The 25,434-nt window shown below is 36.3% G+C and overlaps 1 long non-coding RNA gene across 1 annotated transcript in view; it reads right to left on the reverse strand.

Moving 5' to 3' along the window:
• Positions 1 to 1,216: 1,216 nt before the first annotated feature.
• LOC143224159 (uncharacterized) overlaps positions 1,217 to 25,434 on the reverse strand; it is a 29,252-nt gene continuing 5,034 nt past the window's right edge. Inside the window, exon 3 of the long non-coding RNA XR_013013240.1 lies at positions 1,217 to 1,452. This is a non-coding gene — a long non-coding RNA (uncharacterized LOC143224159). The remainder of the gene's footprint in view (positions 1,453 to 25,434) is intronic.

Below are 25,434 nucleotides of genomic sequence, written 5' to 3' on the forward strand. Positions count from 1 at the left end.
CAAGAATTTCTTAGAATAATGTTGCTACAGACTTATGTAGTTGTTTGAATGTGATAAAGATACATTAAAATCCAGTACAATTCTTCCTTACAATAACTTGCTACAGCTCCAGTACAACTCTTCCTTACAATAACTTGCTACAGCTCCAGTACAACTATTCCTTACAATAACTTGCTACAGCTCCAGTACAACTCTTCCTTACAATAACTTGCTACAGCTCCAGTACAACTCTTCCTTACAATAATTTGCTATAGCTCCAGTACAACTCTTCCTTACAATAATTTGCTATAGCTCCAGTACAACTCTTCCTTACAATAACTTGCTACAGCTCCAGTACAACTCTTCCTTACAATAATTTGCTACAGCTCCAGTACAACTCTTCCTTACAATAACTTGCTTCAACAGCTCCAGTACAACTCTTCCTTACAATAACTTGCTACAGCTCCAGTACAACTCTTCCTTACAATAATTTGCTATAGCTCTAGTACAACTCTTTCTTACAATAATTTGCTACAGCTCCAGTACAACTCTTCCTTACAATAACTTGCTACAACAGCTCCAGTACAACTCTTCCTTACAATAACTTGCTACAGCTTCTTGTAGTTGCTTAAGTGTAATGAATGAATATTAATAAATACCACTATTCTATTAATAACGTTTCTACCTGTTTAGTTAATTGCTTGTATGCATTAAATTAAGATTTAAAGACAACAATTTTTCGATTAATTATCTGCAACTCCATGTAGTTTCTTTGATAAAATAAGTGAACATTAATAGTTAAAAACTGCAGTTTCTTATACTAATGTTTCTGTAGTTAAATCTAGTTGCTTTGATGCAATAAATGGAAATAAGCCATTGAAGACAACTAATTATTCAGCTCTATGTAATTGCTTGGTTGTAAAATATGATCGCTGAGTAACACCTTTACCTTTCCATTTCTACTAAATAACCATTATAGATAACAAGACATGTCATATCATTCCATTGACACTGTGGTTAAAGAACTTCGACTTAGCTCTCTAAAATTGTATATTTTACCCTGATAAAATCGAGTGTAATCATAAATGCAACACGCATCTTAAGAGTCTTGTCGTTTTTAGGCTACATTTTTTAAGGAAATGTTGAAGTGAATTGTAAATATTTTTCACGATTTTATGTCCTTCACATCATGTGTTAAATATATCCCTAAAGCTGAAAACACACACACACACATATATGTACATAAATTTGCTCTTTGAAGCGTGTAATTTTATTAGGTCCTCCGCTGGTACAACGATAAGCCTACGAATTTACAACGCTAGCATCAGGAGTTCGATTCCCTGGCTGGGTTCAACAGATAGCCCGATGTGGCTTTGCTATTAGAAAAACACACTCACAAAACACAGATACAACGCTAAAATCAGTAGTTCGATTCCCCTCGGTGGACACAACAGATAGACCAATATGGCTTTTCTAAAAGAGAAACACACATTCTATTATTTATTAGAGCGCAGATAACTTTAGAGTAGCTTTGCGCGAAATTCAAAAACAAACAATTATTTATTAACACTTTACAAAAAAAACAAACATTTATATATTCCTTGGATTTTAAATATTTTTAATAAGAAGATGAATATATGATGAAAGATCTATTATTTCTTCTATAATTAATTCTGAATTTCTGACCTATTTGGTGATATGCAACAATATAAACTTACTGTGGTATTTAATTGGTTATTTATCAAACTATCTGCAACTCGCTAAATACTTGCTAAGTAAAACTAAGTACTAGTTTTCATGTCCTTCATTTGAACTTTATGTACTCTACCATTTTAATACACGTCATTTGAGCTGTCCTTTCTTGCAGGTATTTGTGTTAAATCGATAAATCTTGGTCTATTTAAAAACAAAAACAAAAAACATTACGTGATCAGACATAACTTTATTTAATATAACTACACATAAAGTAACATGATGGTATTCATAATATTGTACACAGTACGAAACAGGTGTTTAGATTTACGAGTTGAAACAAAGAAACTCACAATAACATAGAATAAAACCCTTATTAAAGAAAGACGTTGCTCAAAGGTGTTTGTACAGCCTATAAAAATGTACTGAGTTACATTATTGCAAAGTGAAGTAAATTTAACGTTATAATAAAAGCAAACCTAGCTAACTATACAGAAACTTCTGAATGCGTGTTCACAAAGTGGTAATCATATGGTATTTAAAGAACTACGCATCCGTATTTTAGACCTAAATAAGACTGGAAAACTATTATAAGATGTATTTGGTGTAATGTTATTTTTTTAGAGAAATAACACATCGATTAAGTGTTGTTTCTATGAAATGTTTTGCAAATAAAAACTTAAGTTGAAATCGAAACCGGTCGAAACCAATCATTACCTGATGGCAACATTGTGCCATCGTGTACCATACTCGTTGCATTGAAAAAGTGACAAAACTTTAACCATTTTAGCCTTTGTTCATCGGTTCAAGGATGCTTTTACGAAACCATTAGTTTTAAGAATCCACAAGGGTGTTACAGCAGGAATGTCTTGGTAACATTTTACTAAATAGTGTTTTAAGTGGTAAAAGCAACAAATGTCTAAAGGAAATTCTAAACATTTTATCAGAAGGTCACAAAACACTTCTTTGAGCCTATATTATATAACTTGAAATTTAATGAAGATATGCGAACAAAATAGGTTGATTTGTATAGCGGTTTAAAACTTTAGAGCCTGTGTCAAAATAGAATTAAAGTTTTAAATAGTCGACCATGTTTTGTGCAATTTTTCATTCTGATAAGTACGTAAGTGTTATTGAAGTCTATGTTTGATTGTTATAACACAAATAAAAAGAGAGGATTGAAGTTCTTCCCGAGAAAAATTTGCGTTAATCTTGATGTTGTAGACTATAAAAGGATTGATTTGGTTTGTTTTGAATTTTGTGCAAAACCACACGAGGGCTATCTGCGCTAGCCGTCCCTAATTTAACAGTGTAAGACTAGAGGGAAGGCAACTAGTCATCACGACCCACCGCCAACCCTTGGTTTACTCCTTTACTAATGAATAATGGGATTGACCATAATTTTATAACACTCCCACGGCTGAAAGGACAAGCATGTTTGGTGTGACGGGGATTCGAACCCGCGACCCTCAGATTACGAGTCGAATACCTTAACCACCTGGCCATGCTGGACCTATAGGAAGGAAACTATTCAACACTATCCAACCCCACCTATTGGGTTACTTTTTACCCACAAATACTGGGATTGACTGTCACATCACAATCCCACACTTCAGAAAGAAGGAGCACACTCGATGACGGGAATCGGTCTCGCGACCAGATTGCTATTCGAGTGTCCTAACCACCAATACACATCAAGACCACACCAAATGCAGATACCATGAGGTAGCAATGTTGAAGTACAAAAAGCATATATAACAAGAAACTTACTACATTTTAAGGAATCACTTCAAGTACAGTTCTAGAGTAATTACATGTTTCATTTACAAATGCAACGTCTCCTATCCAGCCTGATGTGCAAACAGGTCCTGGAACTAGTGCTAAAAATAAAGACATTGCAAAATGCCCGGCTTCAAATTCTGGTTTTATACTTAACGGTTATTATTTTTAACGTTTCAGGCGTGTATTACTTTCAGAACTAGGTTCATTTTGTACGTGATGTACACAACACAATACAGTGCATGAAGAAGGCAAACCATTTCCACTGAAAAATGAGATTTTCATTGTGGTTTTATATATACATATACATTTATACATCGATGTTGGTCAGTTTGCTATTGTGTTAATTTAATGCGCTTCGTTACAGTATAAAAGCAAGTTACCAAAGTATCTCTAATTCGCTGCGTCTTTTAGAAATTCTGCACAGATACGTTAGAAGCTCCCATGACGCAATGAAAAACTTTTTTCAAACTAGATGGAAGTGGTTTTATTTCCAGATAGCTTATTAACTTAACAATACTGGAAATATGCAGGGTGATCAAAGGAGAGACCACGTTGGTTTCTTACCGTAAGAATAAGTTACACTAGGAAAAAGTACATTATTCAAATACAGGGTGTTCGAAAGTCACTGAGCAGTTTTGTAATCATATTTTATTCAGTCTATTTCAAGCCAACAACTGATAGCTGTGTTTAGAAACAAAAAAAGAAGGATCCAGGCCTGTATTGATGCCAACGGGGGTCACTTTCAACATTGTTTATAATTGTCATTCATATTTACCTCCTGTATTCTATATTGAAACATGTCTGTTAATAAATATATAAGTGCACATGACTTTCCGAACACCCTGTAGAACATTTGAATTGCAACAATACCAGTCGCAACACTTGATTTCTAAAAATGTCAGTAAGAATAGCATATTATATTATATTCTCCCAATGAAAAATCAGTGTGACATCTATCTATCGTTGGATGACCTCATACTTTATCACTGAGTTAAGGAAATTGTTGCTAGGAACAGTTAACTTAATATAGGGGACCGTTTTTTTTTATATAGTTTTAAGAAACGAATTTTCATGGAATATTAAAATATTTTTAAAAGAAAAATTTAAAAACACATGAGAACAAATATATCACTAAAACTCTTAACTTTTTTTTCATATTTCTACGTTAGGTTTAGTTGAGAAAAACTGTCGAATTCACCAAGATGTGTCACTAACAACAGCAACGCTAAGAGGGGGTTGTTTTGTTTTTGAATTTCGCACAAAACTACTCGAGGGCTATCTGTGCTAGCCGTCCCTATAGAAGGAAGGCAGCTAGTCATCGCCCCCCACCGCCAACTCTTGGGCTACTCTTTTACCAACGAATAGTGGGATTGACCGTATTATTATAACGCCCCCACGGCTGAAAGGGCGAGCATGTTTGGCGCGACGGGGATGCGAACCCGCGACCCTCAAATTACGAGTCGCACGCCTTAACACGCTTGGCCATGCCGGGCTCCTCAAGGAGGGATATGTAACCAGCATCGTGGAATTGTGAACTGCGAGTCTGTAAATATTTGGCACGGAAATTTGTAAACCGTGTTTATATGCTTGATGGTAATAGATGTGCATTTATAGGTTTACATCTATATGCATAAACACCATCAGAGCTAAAACGTTACACGAACAGAAACTGAAAAAGTTAAAGTGAGGTCATCTGCGAATTTTATACAGTGTTTCTACTAATTATATAAATCATAAGTAATTCTTTACATGAACGATCCATGTAGACATATGTACTTACATATATACCTATTGGTGATGGTTGGGAGTTAAAATAGTTAGTTTAAATAACTGGTTGGGACCCTTTATACTAGGCCCGGCATGACCAAACGTGTTAAGGCACTCGACTCGTAATCCGAAAGTCGCGGGTTCGCATCCCTGTCGCGCTAAACATGCTCGCCATTTCAGCCGTGGGGGCGTTATAATGTGACTGTTAATCCCACTACTCGTTAGTAAAAGAGTAGCCCAAGAGTTGGCAGTGGGTGGTGATGACTAGCTGACTTCCCTCTAGTCTTACACTGCTAAATTAGGGACGGCTAGCACAGATAGCCCTCGAGGAGCTTTGTGCGAAATTCAAAAAACAAAGAAACCCTTTATACTAGTGTAATTTGTCTACTGAGCTACAAGTTAATGCCTTGCCATCATAACAGAAGCTGGAATGCCAACTTCCAGAGGTAAGTTTATTTAACTCATTTTACCCGCAAGTGGCAACACCTTATTTATTTTTTATTACTTATGTTATTCTCTTCTTTACTTTGGGGAGCAGTCACCTTCCCACAACTGTCTACAGACAGAGAAAGGTGATATAGATGTGAGATGTTGTGGGCTTGAGTACCCACATCTTGCTCTTATAATTTATATTTCTTTGATTATTTTATTATTTAATTATTCTTCATGTGAGACTGGAGAACGGAGGTTAGACTGATAGGAGGTGTATCCCCACTGTAACATGGGTCCTACTTCCACAGTCACCTCCAAAACCTAGGATTCATTTCATATCCCGCATTGTAGCCTGTACTCAGGGTCTCCTTTTGATTAGTGCAGCGTTTTTTTTTATTTTTATTTGGGCTTGTTTTCGTTTATAACAAATTACATACATATATATACGGATAATGGTCCAGTTGTGTATGTAACTTATGTGCTGGAAAAGCAATCCGTTTCATTTTCTTCAGAAAAAATACGATTTACTTGGCCTTTTGCCTTGAGAAGAACATTAGTAAACGAGCCATTACTTTTAAAATACTATACTTGCAATCAGTTTCCTTAGTCGATCGCTTATAAGAGGATTCTCGTGTTCTATGTTTTATTTTTATATACACACTAAACGACTAAGAAACTGTACGATATGAATGAAAGACTTATAGGATATTCTCAATAAAAATATGTATATAAATCATAGCCTTTTTAGAGATAAAGATATAGATGCACATACCGTGTTTCTCCGAAAATAAGACAGGGCTTAAATTAATTTTCACTCCAAAATATGACACTAGGGCTTATTTTCGGGGGATGTCTTATTTTGATATATTAAAAAAATAAAGTTACAAAGTAAAACTATTAAATTAACCATTTAAAATAAACTATTATTAAACTATTAAACTAACTGATTAATACTTAAACAAACTAATTAACTAACTATTAAACTAATTAATAAATTAATTTTTTTTATTTCTTTCCTCTTCCTGCCACTCTTGACTAGGGCTTATTTTAAGGGTAGGGCTTATATTAAAACTATCCCCAAAAATCACACTAGGTCTTATTTTCTGGGTAGGTCTTATTATCGGAGAAACACGGTAGATATGCTATGTTTTATTCTTCTGTGTACGATATAACTTATTGACAGCCAAACGCATCAATCATACACTCCTAATACATATGCAGTTGGAATACGTATTCTTGTTGCTATACAATCTATAAAAAATAATTACCATTCAAGGAAAGTCACGAGAGCACGTTCAATATTTCGAACACTTACGTGGTAATTCAGTAAATTATTTACATTTCTACAAGTATAATTTATTTCTATTTGATTAAAAACACTTGACGTTTCATGCAGCGGTTTTGCAATTGAGGAAGATATGAACGGCTTTATAATTATTATTTTGTTCTACATTTAAATCGAAGTTTTTGATTACATTCAAAAAATGCTCATTAACGAACACTTGGAGGCCACCGTCTATTATTGCTATAAGCGTGATTCATAACAGCCCCTGGCCCGGCATGGCCAAGCGTGTTGAGGCGTGCGACTCGTAATCTGAGGGTCGCGGGTTCTCATCCCCGTCGCACCAAACATGCTCGCCCTTTCAGCCGTCAGGGAGTTATAATGTAACAGTCAATCCAACTATTCGTTGGTAAAAGAGTAGCCCAAGATTTGGCGGTGGGTGGTGATGACTAGCTGCCTTCCCTCTAGTCTTACACTGCTAAATTAGGGACGGCTAGCACAGATAGCCCTCGAGTAGCTTTGTGCGCATTTCAAAAACAAACAAACAAACAAACATAACAGCCCTTTCGAACACAAATTGGCAAATAGTATATAACTGTATTTAGAAACAAGGTTATAATAAAAGTTTTCGATATATTTTTATCAAATAAGTGAGGTAAAACCGGTTAAAAAGTTACAGTAAAATTGATTAGCAAAATTACAAACAATTGTTATAAAACATGTACGATGTTCCAGATTAAGTAGTTTCGGATAGGAATGCATCGGATATTTTCAATATTGAAGTTTCCGTGTTATAAAAATATTATTAAAAAATCACTGCTGTCTTTGGAATTCTAGATATATGTGAGCGAGATAAAAAGTTTCGAACACTTCAATAATCGAGGTAGATAATTTCGCTAGCTAGATTTCACAACACTGTCAGATTAGTAAAGCGAGGAGTTTATTAAGCCACTCTTGGGTTTCGACGTTCAGAAAGTGTTTGTGGTGTTTTTTTATCACGGACATCCCAGCAACTGCTGTGATTAGGGACACACCTTCACACTTTGAAACAGAATGGAGTTTTTGATCTTCACGGCAAAGCTGAAAATGATTACTAGGCCTTTTTACGCTGCTTTTTAATCAAAGATGCAGACGACTTTTATTTAACTTCATACGAATATAAACATTTACAGATGGAGTGAAATTATTTCAGTTGTCCAATACTTTGCTGGGAGTTTTATAATAAACATTATATTAAACATTAACTTATAAATTATAAGTTTCCGAAGTTTCTGTTTCAGAAAATTAAAATTATAAATATATTTGCTAGCTACATATCGGTAAAATTTCCAAACTATACAATATAATGGAAGTTTAATTTCATGTCCTCATATCTGTCACGCCACCTAGAGGCTTATGACTCTAGAAACTGGGTTTCGATACCCATAGTGGGCAGAGTACAGACAGTCCATTGTATGATTTTGTGCCTAAAACAAACAAATAAGCTTACCTATCGCACTGTGACTTGAATTTCAAAGGTTTGGGAATTTTATTTATTTCTAACCAGGAATGTCAAAAACTGCATAAATTTTAATTTATTGTAGTTTAAAAATTCTCAAAGTTATCACTGTTTAGTAAACAACTAATTTAATAATTATATAGTTAATTTAAAAATACAAACAGAAATTTCACAGCAGGCAAGTAATGGTTTTAATAGTTACAACGTTCTGATCCACAGTATCAGGTTCTGGTATTACTAGTTAAAACGTTCTGATCCACAGTATCAGGTTCTGGTTTTAATGGTTACAACGTTCTGATCCACAGTATCAGGTTCTGGTTTTAATAGTTACAACTTTCTGATCCACAGTATCAGGTTCTGGTTTTAATAGTTACAACTTTCTGATCCACAGTATCAGATTCTGGTTTTAATGGTTACAACGTTCTGATCCACAGTATCAGGTTCTGGTTTTAATGGTTACAACGTTCTGATCCACAGTATCAGGTTCTGGTTTTAATAGTTACAACGTTCTGATTCACAGTATCAGATTCTGGTTTTAATGGTTACAACGTTCTGATCCACAGTATCAGGTTTTGGTTTTAATAGTTACAACGTTCTGATTCACAGTATCAGATTCTGGTTTTAATGGTTACAACGTTCTGATCCACGGTATCAGGTTTTGGTTTTAATAGTTACAACTTTCTGATCCACAGTATCAGATTCTGGTTTTAATATTTACAACGTTCTGATCCACAGTATCAGGTTCTGGTTTTAATAGTTACAACTTTCTGATCCACGGTATCAGATTCTGGTTTTAATGGTTACAACTTTCTGATCCACGGTATCAGATTCTGGTTTTAATAGTTACAACGTTCTGATCCACAGTATCAGGTTCTGGTTTTAATAGTTACAACGTTCTGATCCACAGTATCAGGTTCTGGTTTTAATAGTTACAACGTTCTGATCCACAGTATCAGATTCTGGTTTTAATGGTTACAACGTTCTGATCCACAGTATCAGATTCTGGTTTTAATGGTTACAACGTTCTGATCCACAGTATCAGGTTTTGGTTTTAATAGTTACAACTTTCTGATCCTCAGTATCAGATTCTGGTTTTAATAGTTACAACGTTCTGATCCACAGTATCAGATTCTGGTTTTAATAGTTACAACGTTCTGATCCACGGTATCAGGTTCTGGTTTTAATAGTTACAACTTTCTGATCCACAGTATAAGATTCTGGTTTTAATAGTTACAACTTTCTGATCCACAGTATCTGATTCTGGTTTTAATGGTTACAACGTTCTGATCCACAGTATCAGGTTCTGGTTTTAATAGTTACAACGTTCTGATCCACAGTATCAGATTCTGGTTTTAATAGTTACAACGTTCTGATCCACAGTATCAGGTTCTGGTTTTAATGGTTACAACGTTCTGATCCACAGTATCATATTCTGGTTTTAATAGTTACAACGTTCTAATCCACAGTATCAGGTTCTGGTTGTAATAGTTACAACGTTCTGATCCACAGTATCAGGTTCTGGTTTTAATAGTTACAACGTTCTGATCCACAGTATCAGGTTCTGGTTTTAATAGTTACAACGTTTTGATCCACAGTGTCAGGTTCTGGTTTTAATAGTTACAACGTTCTGATCCACAGTATCAAGTTTTGGTTTTAATAGTTACAACTTTCTGATCCACAGTATCAGATTCTGGTTTTTATAGTTACAACGATCTGATCCACAGTATCAGGTTTTGGTTTTAATAGTTACAACTTTCTGATCCACAGTATCAGATTCTGGTTTTAATAGTTACAACGTTCTGATCCACAGTATCAGATTCTGGTTTTAATGGTTACAACGTTCTGATCCACAGTATCAGGGTTTGGTTTTAATAGTTACAACTTTCTGATCCACAGTATCAGATTCTGGTTTTAATAGTTACAACTTTCTGATCCACAGTATCTGATTCTGGTTTTAATGGTTACAACGTTCTGATCCACAGTATCAGGTTCTGGTTTTAATAGTTACAACGTTCTGATCCACAGTATCAGGTTCTGGTTTTAATAGTTACAACGTTCTGATCCACAGTATCAGGTTCTGGTTTTAATAGTTACAACGTTCTGATCCACAGTATCAGGTTCTGGTTTTAATAGTTACAACGTTCTAATCCACAGTATCAGGTTCTGGTTGTAATAGTTACAACGTTCTGATCCACAGTATCAGGTTCTGGTTTTAATAGTTACAACGTTCTGATCCACAGTATCAAGTTTTGGTTTTAATAGTTACAACTTTCTGATCCACAGTATCAGATTCTGGTTTTAATAGTTACAACGTTCTGATCCATAGTATCAGGTTCTGGTTTAAATGGCTACAACGTTCTGATCCACAGCATCAAGTCCTCATCAGATTGAGATTTGTGTATTTTTAAAACTAAGAAGTTATTATTGTATTTTTAGTCAATTGTTATTATTATTGTCACCTGGTAGTCAGAAATTAAGCTAGGGTGCTTATAACTACAAAATCTGAACAATATGGATAAATGCTAATATGTCATCAAGCTAAACAGTATGGATAGATGTTAGAATCCAACAAAATGAACAATATGGATGAACGTTAGGATGCCAACAAGACAAACAACATGGATAAATGTTAGGATAACAACAAGCTGAAGGATATGAATAAATGTTAGGGTAGCAGTAAGGCAAACAATATGAATAAATGTTAGGGTAGCAGTAAGACAAACAATATGAATAAATGTTAAGGTAGCACTAAGGTAAACAATATGAATAAATGTTATTGTAACACCAAATTGAACAGTGAAGATGAATGCTAGAATAATACGGAGCTGAACAATGTCAATAATAGTTCACTACAGATTTGTAATGGTTATTCTTGTTAAACCTAAAATATAGTGAGTAAATATCTCATGTTTCAACCATGGTAATATTTAATATATATATTAGTCTCTCTACCACTTTACCCGCAAGCTCGTCCACCAGCTTGATAATGGAGGTCTATTTTCTTTTTGTTTTATCTTTCTTCTATGTTCTCCCATCGTATTATACGACACTTAGACTAAACCATGTCGACAAACTCCAAACTAATGGCCACATTTTACACTTTATTTATTGGGATCCATTCAACGGCTGCACTGAGTCCGAGGAAGAAGTCAATCATTGAAATTGGAGCCTTGTCAACGGATCGATTTACCACATCTAACGAGACGAGGGGCTGGGCCTTAAAACCATTAAAACAGTAGGGTATCTCGGGAAAATGCAGCTAAGAAAATTAAGTTCACTGACACTATTATAATGTCCTAATCACTGCTGATTTGTTAGCTTAGAAAGGTTTCATATTTAAACACCAACTAAGCATCACCGCGTGACGTAACAAACACACAGACAATTTCTAATAACTATAGATAAACTCGGCTCACCCTTCACAAACACAATCAAGTTTAAATTACCTCTAAGTATTTTGTTAAGAGGCCCAAACACTTTCCACTAATAGCATGAATTTTATCCTCATTAGTAGGTTTCATTAGCAGGTTTCTTGGCAAAAAACAATTCACTCTTTCTTTTCTTACGATGTTCTAACATCATAAAAATATCCACTTTCTAGTATATAACTTAATTAAATCACGTATTGCTGGAGTTCATAAAAAATCTTTTTGACCGTCGTTTTGCTTTAATTTAATAAGATCAACCGCATATTTCTGTATGGTACGTCTCCTATTGGACCAATTATTTCCCTTTTGTTTCAGTAAGTTTCTGCTATACGTGGATACCACAAACAAAACCTGAAAACTTTCGAAGGTACCATTAAGCTCGTTAAAACAGCTACACTGTGCAACTTGTTTGTTTTATACTGGTTCAAGTAGTGACCAGAGCAAATGATGCTCTGTGGAACGAATCCTCCGACGCTGTTTGAAGTGAAGCCCAAGCTGATAACACGGATGGAATGAACTTCTCTGATGAAAGAATAGGGAGTGAAGAGTCTTCATGAAGAGGTTGAACTTGATAGCGTGTCACAATTAATAAAAATATCTTTACTTTCAACTGATTATTCGACTTAATGATGGTCTGTAATTTTACTGTCCGTGGCTTGAGGTGGATAGAAGCAGGTGCAACAAAGATTTAGATAATCATAAAATATAAAGTTAAGTTTTAGTTTGGCACAATCTGTAAAATTGCTTTATTACTTAAGTTTTCTTTAACTCCTCAAATATTCTGTAATATATAAAAGCAAGGATTTTGTGTTGTAAGGCTGAGTTCTGGGGTCTCCTTACTGATGCTTATAAACCCGAAGTATGTCTGTGTACGTGCATTTCGGGTTTGTTAGGTTTGAATTTCGCGCAAAACTACAGGAGGGCTATCTGCGCTAGCCGTCCCTAATTTTGCAGTGTTAGACTAGAAGGAAGGCAGCTAGTCATCACCACCCACCGCAAATTCTTGGGTTACTCTTTTCCAGCGACTAGTGGGATTGACTGTCACCTTATAACGCCTTCACGTTTGAAATGACGAACGTATTTGGGGTGACGAGGATTCGAACTCGCGACCCTCGGATTATGAGTCGAGTGCCTTAACCACCTAGCCATGCCTGGGGGTATACTTTTTGCAGTTAGCCTATTGTGTAGCCTTGCGCTAAAAGACAAACAAACCATTCTCAAAGTTCTTATATTTATCACATGTCGGTAAAATATATTAGTTTTTCTTTACATATAGATGTCACTTGTCGCACTTGGAAACGTCAAAAATTATTCTAATCTCCAAAAACATGAAAACAGCGAAGCTCACACAAAATGTTAAACTTATTAAATTTTATATATTATATTTGCCCTTTGATATGTCATACAAAATAACGATTACGCTGTCTCGGAAGAATGAAAATGAATTAATATAGGGATTTTATTTCCACGTAAAGTTGAGATAGATTCGTCTGCTCTCTGATCGTTAGCCAATCAACTGATATGTCCGCTACTATCCTTATTTTGTTTGGTTTGATTTCTTTTTTCAAGTTCAGTAGCTAGCCTTAGATGACTTTTTTATTTAGCGATAAAGATATTCTTATTGTCGGCCTGTCATGGCCAGGTGATTAAGGCATTCGACTCGTAGTCTGAGGGTCGCGAGTTCAAATTCTCGTCACACCAAACATACTCGCCTTTTCAGCCGTGGAAGTGTTATAAGTGACGATTAATCCTACTATTAGTTGATAAAAAAGTAGCCCAAGAGTTGGCAGTGGGTGGTGATGACTAACTGCCTTCTTTCTAGTCTTACACTGCTAAGTTAGGGACGGCTAGCGCAGATAGCCCTCGAGCAGCTTTGCGCGAAATTCAAAACAAATGATCTTCCAGAAGAATGAATTTTAAAACTATGACCTTATTCTTACACATAAAAAATATTTCATGTTTCTTACAGAATTATTCCCGATAAAATGTTAAACATAGCTGAGAAAATAATACACATAAATCGTAAATCTCCTTATAATACTACAAGTTTTTGTAGTCCATTATGACGTAATATTGATAAATGTGACATAAAACACATAGACTTCCAAATACCGTACAACTGGTACTGCTCAAGCATCATGGAGGTTAAATTCTCAGACTTAAGATCCGTCTGTTCACAATTGAATGAAATAATAATAAAATACGCTAAATTCACGAAATAACTTTGTTTTGAAATATCTCCGTAATAGCTTGCTTTAAATTACTACTAAATATAAACTACCGTGTTTAGTTAAGTTTTGACAAGTACTACTCACAGATGAGGACCAAGGAAAAGCCTTTCTTGCTAGATTCATCAATCAAAGTAGTCACAGTGACCAGGATCATAGGACAGTGGTCAGGTATCAAAATGAAGAGATGATTAGTGTGAGTGAGTCCATACAGTGCTTCAGCATGGAAAGTGTGATGGATGCCATCAGGACCAGCAAAGAAGGAGCACCCGGACCAGATGGCATCGCTATCAAGAATGTTAAAGGCCTGCCAACAGAGATGATCCAGAGCTTAGCAAAGGCTTATGAACAGAGCTGGAATTCAGGACTCATCCCAGAAGCCTGGACAGATGCTTTAACAAGTGCTTTGCCAAAGCCAGGAAAAGACCACAAAAGCCTCACGGGATATCGTAACATTGTGGTACAGAACTTTATTGGAAAGATTCGTTGGTAAAAGAAAAGCCCAAGATTTGGCTGTTGGTGGTGATGACTAGATGCCTTCCTTCTAATCTTACACTGTTAAATTAGGGACGGCTAGCGCAGGTAGCCCTCGTGTAGCTTTGCGTAAAATTCAAAAACAAACAAAGATCTGTGCTCTGCTCACCATATGCATCGAAATCCGGTTTCTAGCATCACAAGTGCGCAGAAATACTGCTGTGTCACTAGGGGGAGCCTCGTGTAAGAGTGAGTTGTATTCAAAGTGCTTACAAAATATAATACTCGGTTTACTGATAAAAATTTTCTGTCACAACATTTTGAATAAATGAAAACAGATCAAAGAAGAAAGATCTACTTAAGATTTGCCTATGGGATACTCAACTACAAATAATACAAACATTAAAACTTAAATAAATCAGTAGATAACTGTAACGTTACCTATTCCTGATCGAATAAGCATGTTTAACAAACCGTCATAAGATATACAAATAAATACAGTAAAATAAACACAATTCAGGCAGCACCAAAATATGTATAAACCGAAAGAAACATGGTCCAAAACTATATAGACTAAAATATATAGTTTATAAACATACAAAGATACGTACAATGGCCACACTTAAGAATCTATCAAAATAAAAATACAATTAGGAATAATGAGATGAATATTTCTCATAGTTTGTAATTATTTTACTGTTTACAAACTATGAGAACGTAAGTCTAGCTATTAAATTTAAGTAGCCCAAGAGTTGGCGGTGAGTGGTGCTAATTGGCTACCTTCTCATAGAGAAGGTTATGAAAGGGCGAACATGTTTGGTGTGATGGGGATTCGAATCCTCGAACCTCGGATTACAAGCCGAGTGTGCATCAATTAAAAGTTAGAGACGACTAACACGGATAGTTCTTGTTTTGTTTTGCGAGAATTTACGAAAAAATCAATAAATCAGACGTTTTACTTTCCCAACTTCCTCAGTTAACACAGCTCTAAAACACGGTGTTTTCACGTTTGTTTTGGTTTTTGGAATTTCGCGCAAAGCTATACGAGGGTCATCTGCGCTAGCCGTCCCTAATTTAGCAGTGTAAGACTGGGAGGAAGGCGACTAGTCATAACCACCCACTGCCAACTGTTGGGTTACTCTTTTACTAACGAATAGTGGGATTGACCGTAACATTATAACGCCCCCACGGCTGAAAGGGCGAACATGTTTGGTGTGATGGGGATTCGAAGACTGGGAGGAAGGCGACTAGTCATAACCACCCACTGCCAACTGTTGGGCTACTCTTTTACTAACGAATAGTGGGATTGACCGTAACATTATAACGCCCCCACGGCTGAAAGGGCGAACATGTTTGGTGTGATGGGGATTCGAATCCTCGAACCTCGGATTACAAGCCGAGTGTCTTAACCATCTGGCCATGCCGTGCCGCGTTTTCGTGAAAGTCAGGTATCCCATAAGTAATTTAATGCATTGTAAATAATTAATGAGTCCAGTTTTTATCCATTATGGGTACATACAATGACTCTTAAATACTGAAAGATTCTGTTAATGAAAAACATATTGGAAACTAGAAAAATGTTGTGTTGCATATAGTTATAAAACTCTTTTCATCAAGATGAATATATAAAAAAGGCAGTATTTCTAGTAAGAGTGTCTTTATATTTCTTTTCAAATAATGAATGAAATCAAATAGTTTTTTCCTCATTGTAGTACCGTCTCCCAATGGGTTGGCAATAGATTTATTTTGCTAAAATAAGTTCGCCATTTCAGCCGTGGGGGCGTTATAAAGTTACGGTCAATCCCACTATTTGTTGTTAAAAGAGTAGCCCAAGAGTTGGCGGTGGGTGGTTATGACTAGCTGCCTTCCCTCTAGTTTTACATTGCTAAATTAGAGACGGCTAGCGCAGATAGCCCTCGTGTAGTTTTGCGCGAAATTCAAAAACGAACAAACACAAAAATTATAATGTTACGGTCAATCCCACTATTTGTTGTTAAAAAAGTAGCCCAAGAGTTGGCGGTGGGTGGTTATGACTAGCTGCCTTCCCTCTAGTTTTACATTGCTAAATTAGAGACGGCTAGCGCAGATAGCCCTCGTGTAGTTTTGCGCGAAATTCAAAAACAAACAAACACAAAAATAGGGGTCAGTTTTCTCATGACTGGCAAAGTGCAGATAGCTAGCTCCTTGTGCAGCTTTGCACCACAAAAACTATCATAATTTGTGTTATACAAACAAACATAATTACTTAATTAAATAATAATTAAATTACGAAAAATCTTCCATGAAAATAAACAAAAGTCATTGATGTAAAAATTTGGAACTAAAATGAATGTGTGTGTGTTTTTCTTATAGCAAAGCCACATCGGGCTATCTGCTGAGCCCACCGAGGGTAATCGAACCCCTGATTTTAGCGTTGTAAATCCGTAGACTTACCGCTGTACTAGCGGGGGGCAACTAAAATGAAAAGGGAAAAAATGTTCACGGTTGTTGTTGTTTTGAATCAAGCACAAAGCTACACAATGGGCTATCTGTGCTCTGCCCACCACGAGTATTGAAACCCGGTTTTTAGCGTTGTAAGTCCACAGACATACCGCTTAGCCAGAGAGACAAAAGTTCATCGATATAATTCTTTCAAAACGTTCATGTCACATAAGTTGCGCTGTAAGTCTCGTAAAAAAAACAAATGTTTAACTTTGAAGAAGATATTTTTTAAATGCTGTTCAAAACTTCTAAACAAGGAGTGGATCTATGTAGAGATACATCTAATTATCGAGAATGTCTTCTTTCACATGCGTAAACAATATTTAACGTTAACCATGTAAACAAACAACTAATTAGCTTCACAAGAAAATGTAACAATAATTGCAATTATATTTGTTATTTTTACAGAATTTCAAATATCAAATATCTTCACAAGAAATATTGTATGATTACTTGTGAAGCCAATTTGTTTATCATTTACTGTAAGGAATAACCTTTCTTTTCGCTGTTGAAACCTTGTAGAAAGTTCTTTGTGTAGGGGACTTAAAAGAAACCATAATTAATGAGATTAATAAGGCATGCTTATTTGTTACAAAACTAATACAATTTAAAGTTCTGATTCTCTCCATAATATCAGAAAGTGTTACTCCTTTAACATGGTTCACGATTAAATGGACTATTAATTCACAAGTCTTTAATCTAAAGATTTCGTGCTCGGCTCACTCATCTACCCTTTCAATGAATTTGTTAGAATAGAAGTGTTTCCTGCTTAATATTTTTTGACCGTTATGTTTCTCTCACTCAACGTTTTCAAACTAAATGACAAAATGTGTTCTGTAGTTGCAGACGACAAGAGAGTGAAAGAGAAACATTTAGATGCATTTAAACTAAAAGCTTGCAAACTCTGGACCTAAAAAGAATGTAATTGATACATTACAAAGTACGATGGAACATTGTCTACGAACACTATAATTGTATGAGATTGGAGAAAGGTTTCTGAAAAGAAATTATTCCTTCTTGCCACAGAGGTCTATCGTTAAAAGTGTCTCAGCGGTAAGTATGAGGGCTTATATCCCTAAAAACTGGGTTTCGATACCCGCGCTTCGCCACAGATAGCGCACTGTGTGGCTTTGTACTTAACAACAAACACACAGATAAACAATCTAAAACTGTAATATAGTAAATCACTCACTAATAAATCCGTTTACTGTAGATTTGTTTCCATTAATTGAACTGTTGAAATATTTTAATTTATGATGAAATTATTCTTTTTAGCTTTATTTTGAATTGATAAGACATACAATTTTTTTCTAATGAAATTAGCATGCGTCAAGGTAGATTCTTATATCTACTGCGACGTGTTCCTTAACAATTTTTTTTTTTATTTCGCGCAAAGCTACATCTGCGCTAGCCGTCTCTAATTTAGCAGTGTGAAACTAGAGGGAAGGCAGCTAGTCATCATCACTCATTGCCAACTCTCGGGCTACTCTTTTACCAACGAATAGTGGGATTGTTCATAACATTATAAAACCCCCACGGCTAAAAGGGCCAGCATGTTTGCGACCCTCGGATGACGAGTCGAATGCCTTAACCCACCTGGCCATGACGAGCCCCTTGACAATTTTAAAAGGGTATCGCACTAAGTAATTGCTTAGGCCTCATAGGTTATGAGAAAGGTCGTGAACAAAAGTTGTCCAATCAGATTGAAGATATGGGGTAGATAATGGTAAATTCGCATTATAAATTATTTTAGTTTTTATTTTGCAAATATAAAAGACGTGTTCAAGGTCTTTGTAATCAGCGTTTGAGTTTTGCATTTGGATCTCTGCCCTAGATGAGTACAGATGTTTCAGGGTTTTCTAAATCAAATTTCAAATCAAAATGGTACAAATAGAAATAAGTGCATCGTCGTAAAACAAATGAAATGTGTGAGAAATCTAATGGCATAGAAGTATTGTAATTTGCTACAAATCTGTAGAGTTCTCTAACACGTTAAGGTTCTGTAAGATTTCTTTGTTTCACATAAAATATGTAACATTAGTGGTCCTTGTACACTTCTTGTCCATCGATGACATCAGGATTTATAACGCTAAAATTCGGGGTTGGATTCCCGTGGTGGGTACAATGCAATTAGCCTGTTATGCGAGTTTGCACTTAAACAAATCAAACATCAAACCGCACGCTTTCAAAAAAATAGTTTCCAGTAGCTGAGCGGTAAATCAAAATGCTTACGACGCTAAAAATGTGGTTTGAATACCCTAGGCGGACAGAGCACAGATAGTCTAGTGTGTAGCTCTGTTCTTAAGAACACCAATAAAAAAAAAAAAGAAAGAAATAGTCAGAAGCTCGTTTTGACTATGTACGTCTGTGTCTTAAAGACTCTGCCGGTAGGAATAGAGCAGTGGTTCCCAACCAGGGGTGCGAGATAGCGATCCAGTGGATGCGAGATAACATTTCAGTTTTTTTGTTTATATTAAGGGTGAACACTATATGTTCAAAAAAATTACTTTGAGGGGTGCGAGAACATATTACAATCTTTTAGGGGTGCGGGGCATAAAAAAGGTTGGGAACCACTGGAATAGAGCCTGAATAACATCCATATTATTATAATACGAACACGTTTTAAAGGCTGTTATTTATTATAGGAATGAATATGAAATTTGTATATCTGAAACCAGGCATTTATAGCAAGCAGTCAATATCATGTTATTTCATTAATCAAAATGCCATAAACGTAATTAAAGTGCTTTATCTCATGACGTGGAACAGCAAGTGAACAGAAAGTTTATTTGGCGCTAATTAAATGATTGCTTTAACTGTAAGTTCGTGTATAAATGTTGTTGAAACATTAAACAGAAAAGACATATCAGGGACTTGTATTAGCACATCGTTTATGGTGCTCTAACTGGCTTATAACTGCTATACGAGAAATATCTCATAATCTAATTAATTGAGACAAATGAGTTCAGCACCTCCTGACCTACCTTGCGGGAATGTTAACCCCTTTCGCTGCGTTATGCCGTAAGACCTAGGACACGTTGACTGCGCGTAGATGCGCATCGTGCCGCAGAATTAAAGGTTACTGACTTTAGCTCTCTACCTACCGAGACAGAAGCATTCTCTTCGGGTAGGAATTGAAGGAGAGATCCACATGTTCCCTAGTGGTTAGGTGATGTGTAGCTCATACGACAAAGTCATGTGAATATCGCATGTCTTCTGACAAAGCACTTTCACCAGTTTCGAATAAATCCCAAGGTTTCTTCAATATTCATTGTTTTACTTCTGAGACTATATACCGATACTTTGCCACGATAAACTTAAAAACAAAAGTAGAGAACAGAATCGACTGTGTTCAACCACGTGCGGAAAATATCCTTTCATTCAACCCGAAAAATTCAAATCAATGTCTATCAATAAAGCTCTAAGCGAAATAACTTTTCAAAATAGAATACGTGTAGAGTGTGCGTGGAACGTGTAAGTTGCGTGATAGAAATTGGTAGACCTACAAAAGTCTTGTAAGCGATTTTTAAATGTTAAAAAAATGAATTAAAATGACGTCACGAAAAGAGGATTTTATTGTAACAATAATAAACGAACTGTTTCGCCACTTTAAAACTGACCAGCAGAACCGTATCATTATAAACAAAACTATAACATATTTTTAGCACAAAAACCCTGAAAAGTGAATGAATACTTCTGCGACATAAACGTTTGATTTCTTTCTAAATTTTGCGCAAAATTGCACGAGGTCTATTTCCTCTAGCTGTTCCCTAATTTAGCAGTGATATTCAAGAAGGAATGCAGCTAGGCAACACCACCCGTCGCCAACGCTTTGGCTTTGCTTTTACCAAAGAACAGTGGGATTGGCCGTCACTTTATAAACCCCACACACTTATATGGCTAGAAGATAGAGGATGTTTGGTGTAATGGGGATTCAACCCGCATAATCTGAGTCGAACACCCGAATAACCAGGCCATAGCTTTAAACAACGTCTGTAATGGGTTAACGACACACAACAAAACATTATCGTTAGTAGAGAAATGGAACATTTTCCATGTCGTACAAAGATGTGCGTGTTTTCTTACACTCAAGCCACATTGGGTTATCTGCTGAGTCCACCGAGGGGAATCGAACCCCTAATTTTAGCGTTGTAAATCCGTAGACTTACCGCTGTAACAGCAGAGGATTGGTTTGATTTGAATCTCGCGCAAAGCTGCACGAGGGCTATCTGCGCTAGCCGTCCCAAATTTTGCAGCGACGACTAGCTGCCTTCCCTCTAGTCCAACTCTTGGGCTACTATTTTACAAACGAATAGTAGGATTGATCGTCACGTTATAACGCCCCCACGGCTGAAAGGTTGAGCTTGTTTGGTTTGACGTGGATTCGAAACCTTGGATTACGAGTCGAGTGTCTTAACCACGTGGCCAACAAAGGAGGATGTACAAAGATTGGTAATACATTACCAGTAGTACAAGAATTAAACATTATCTGTTTCGTACACAAACTGGTATCAAAAATAAATCAGCGCTACTTAGAAAATTATAACGAGTTTCCCTCCTACGAGTGATATCCTGCTCACACCCCCACCCTCTCAAACCTTCCCATTTTGTATTGCGTCATTTTTTATTATGCGGAAGCTTATGTTGGATATCGGTGCAATGTTATTTATTCAAATTTATTATATATTTAAAATATATTCATTCATATTTATTTACAGCTTTGATGACGTAAATTCAATAATAATAATAAGGGTTATGAAGACAATGTTTAATGTGAGGGTCGCGGATTCGAATCCCCGTCACATCAAACATGCTCTCCTTTCAGCCGTGGGGGCGTTATAATGTTACGGTCAATCTCACTATTCGTTGGTAAAAGAGTAGCCCAAGAGTAGCGGTGGGTGGTTATGACTAGCTGCCTTCCCTCTAGTCTTACACCACTAAATTAGGGACGGCTAGCGCAGATAGCCCTCAAGTAACTTTGCGCGAAATGCAAACCATACCAAACACAATGCTAAATTTGAATATTATAAACTAGCTGGACTTCAATTTAAATGTTGAGACAGGTGAGCAATAATGATACACTTAAAACTGTAAAATTATTTTCATTAGAAAGACTCTTTAATTTTATAATTTTCAATTTGACACACGAGCTAAAAAGTAAAATGAGAGACACTAAGGTCTAGTTCCACATATATTAACATTAAGCATCAAGGCCCAGACATAGGTCTTTCATACTGTTGATTGAAGAGGGGCAGTTACTTAGGCCCGACATGGCCAGATGGTTAGGGCGCTCGAATCGCAATCTGAGAATCGCGGGTTCGAATCACCTTCACACCACAGATACTCGCCCTTTCAGCCATGGAACGCTATAACATTACGGTCAATCCCAGTATTTGTTAGTAGAAGAGTAGCCCAAGAGTTGGCGGTAGGTGGGGATGACTGGCTGCCTTCCTTCTAGTCTTACACTGCTAAATTAGGGACGGCTAGCGCAGATAATTCTCGTGCAGCTTTGCGCGAAACTCAAAACAGACAAACAATCACTCAACAGCACTAACCACATATTAGACATTTTTAAACGAGTACTGGTATGGAGTGCCACGACAATAACGTCATCTCACGTGAAAGTTCGAGACGTATTCATCCGCATGTCGCGATCTTAAATATTGAGCTTTCTGGCCCTGCAACTTGGAATACTAATCACTAGACTACTACAGCCTATTTCGTACTATTCTCTCTATTGCCAGTATTGTTGCCTATGGTAACCGAGCAAGACCCTGTGGTTATATACCAAATTATGCAGTGCTAGGGTTTGTGTCTCATTACCAAAGTACTTCTCTCTTCCACCCTTAAAAATCGCAATTTATATTTTGATATCAGGTAAACATTATGGACGGTTAGAGCAGACAATCATTAAACTGTGATATTCGAAACCACTTCTAAAATCTCGAATATATCGACAACAAATAACTAAAACTATTTTTCGTATATTAATAGTTAACTACTTTCAACCAATTTGTTTCTTTTGTTTAAATTCGCGCAGAGATACGCGAGGACAATCTGCTATAGCCAGCCCTAATTAAGCACTGACAAGCTAGAGCAAAGACAGCTAGTCAACACCGCCCTCGGTCAACTCTTTACCAACAAATAGTGGAATTGACAGTCACATTATAACGTCTAAAGAGAAAAAGTGCGATCATGTTTAATGGCGGGATACGAGTCCAGCAACTACCAGGCCGTGCTATATTTGTTCTGATGAAAAATATGTAAGTGAATCTCATTTTCACATAGGTACGTGTATTGTAGATTAAAAAACGAAACGTATTCATTTCTCTTCACTCTGTTTGGGGTCCGGACATGGCCAGGTGGGTTAAGGCGTTCAACTTATAATCCGAGAGTCGCGGGTTCGAATTCCCATCGCACCAAAGATGTTCGCCCTTTCAGCCGTGGGAGCGTTATAATGTGACGGTCAATCTCACTATTCGTTGGTAAAAGAGTAGCCCAAGAGTTGGCGGTGGGTGGTGATGACTAGCTGTTTTCCTTCTAGTCTTACACTGCTAAATTAGGGACGGCTAGCGCAAATAGCCCTCGAGTAGTTTTGCGCGAAATTAAAAAAACAAAACAATCATTCTCTTTGGTTTCTTTTCGGATATAAATTAGTTTATATCTCACTCTGCATGTTTAAACGCACATAAAAATGTATAATGTTTTAGGGACGATGATTTGGTATAATATAATTACACAAGTATTTCCTTTAAACAGCAAATTACACGCTGAAATGGCTCGGTAAATTTGCTGTATTTGTTTATGAAAACGTAAGCTCGCTTTTATTTGGAGTTCGTCATTGGCATTAGTTCACACCTGAAATTAATTTGAATAGTCGACTACGTCATTTTCGCTTAAGACTTGCTTCAATAAACACGATCTATCTGTTTTGAGAAGTCCGCGTGTTCATTTACACATTTTTACATCCATCTCGTGACGGATCCAATGTAACTTCTCTCCACAACAGAGATAAGTGAATTAATATACCATATTTGATTTTTTCAGCACAACCTGTAATTGCATGTAGTACAAAAAAACTCTGTAGACAACCGAGCTTAATGTATATAGTAACTGTTCGTGTGTGTACGTTAAATTCTTACTTAATTGTTCGTGAGTATACACTCTAATAAGGAAGATACGTGTGTGTGTTTTAACATACAAAACACTTTCACCAATACGCACCTTACCGTGGCTCAGTGACAACTTCAAAAATTATAATGCTAAAATTCATGGTTCGATGCCAGCGGTATACAGCATAAATAGCCTATTGTGTGACTATTCGCTTAAACCCAAACAAAATACCATTATTTGGCAAAGTTACAAAACAAGTTTACACTGTTGTTATTCAAACAGTCACAAATCATTAAATCTGTTTAAAAAAAAAACAAATCATTTTTACATATAGATTTATTGGTATGAATAAATCCTTCATGCAAAAATCTCAAAAGTGCTTCATGTTGTATACAGATTATGAACTAAGGTCATTTTTTGATATACAGCTTCTAAAAGTTAGTACAAACCAACGATTGTGCTTTCACCATTGCAATTATGAGCCAGTCTATGAAAGAAAGTACACTAATGATCTTGCTTACGATTCAATAGTGAACTGAAGACTGTTTATACTTGTTACTCAGATATGCCAAGTAAACTTGCTGAGTATCTTTGAAGAAGGTAAAAGTTTCTTGCATATGCCATCTTTTATACAATGATTTAATAGAACGTAAACATTGCCTTTACCATTGTTTTCTTGGAAACGAAAAAAAATTCCAAAGAGGGCGCTAATCCAGAGTCCATAGCCGCTTTACAAAATATTAACAGAAGAGGGAGCCAGACCACAACCCATGGCCATTTCATGAAATATTGTCCAAAGAGGCAATAAATACAGAGCCTGTAACCGTTTAATAAAAGAGTGTGTGTTTTCTTATAGCCACATTGCGCTATCTGCTGAGCCCACTGAGGGAAATCAAACCCCTGATTTTAGCGTTGTAAATACGTAGACTTACCGTTGTACTAGCGGGGGGCTAATAAAAGAGTAACCAAAGAGGCAACCAAACAAAGACTATAACTATTTCATGCGAGATTGACAAAAAAAAGTGCATTATTTACTGAAAAAAATTTCAAAAACATCTTCAGGTCTTAACTAATTTAATCCTTCTGAAGGAAAGGTCAGGTGGTTAAGGCACTCGACTCGTATTCTAAGATTGGCGGATTCGAATCCTCTTTACACCCAAAATGCTTGCCCTTTTACCCGTTGGCGAGTTATAATGTACGGTCAATTCCACTATTCGTTGGCAAAAAGTAGCCCAAGAGTTGGCGGTGGGTGGTTATGACTAGCTGCCTTCCCTCTAA

The sequence above is a fragment of the Tachypleus tridentatus genome, chromosome 8, assembly GCF_004210375.1.
Source record: "Tachypleus tridentatus isolate NWPU-2018 chromosome 8, ASM421037v1, whole genome shotgun sequence".
NCBI lineage: Eukaryota > Metazoa > Arthropoda > Merostomata > Xiphosura > Limulidae > Tachypleus > Tachypleus tridentatus.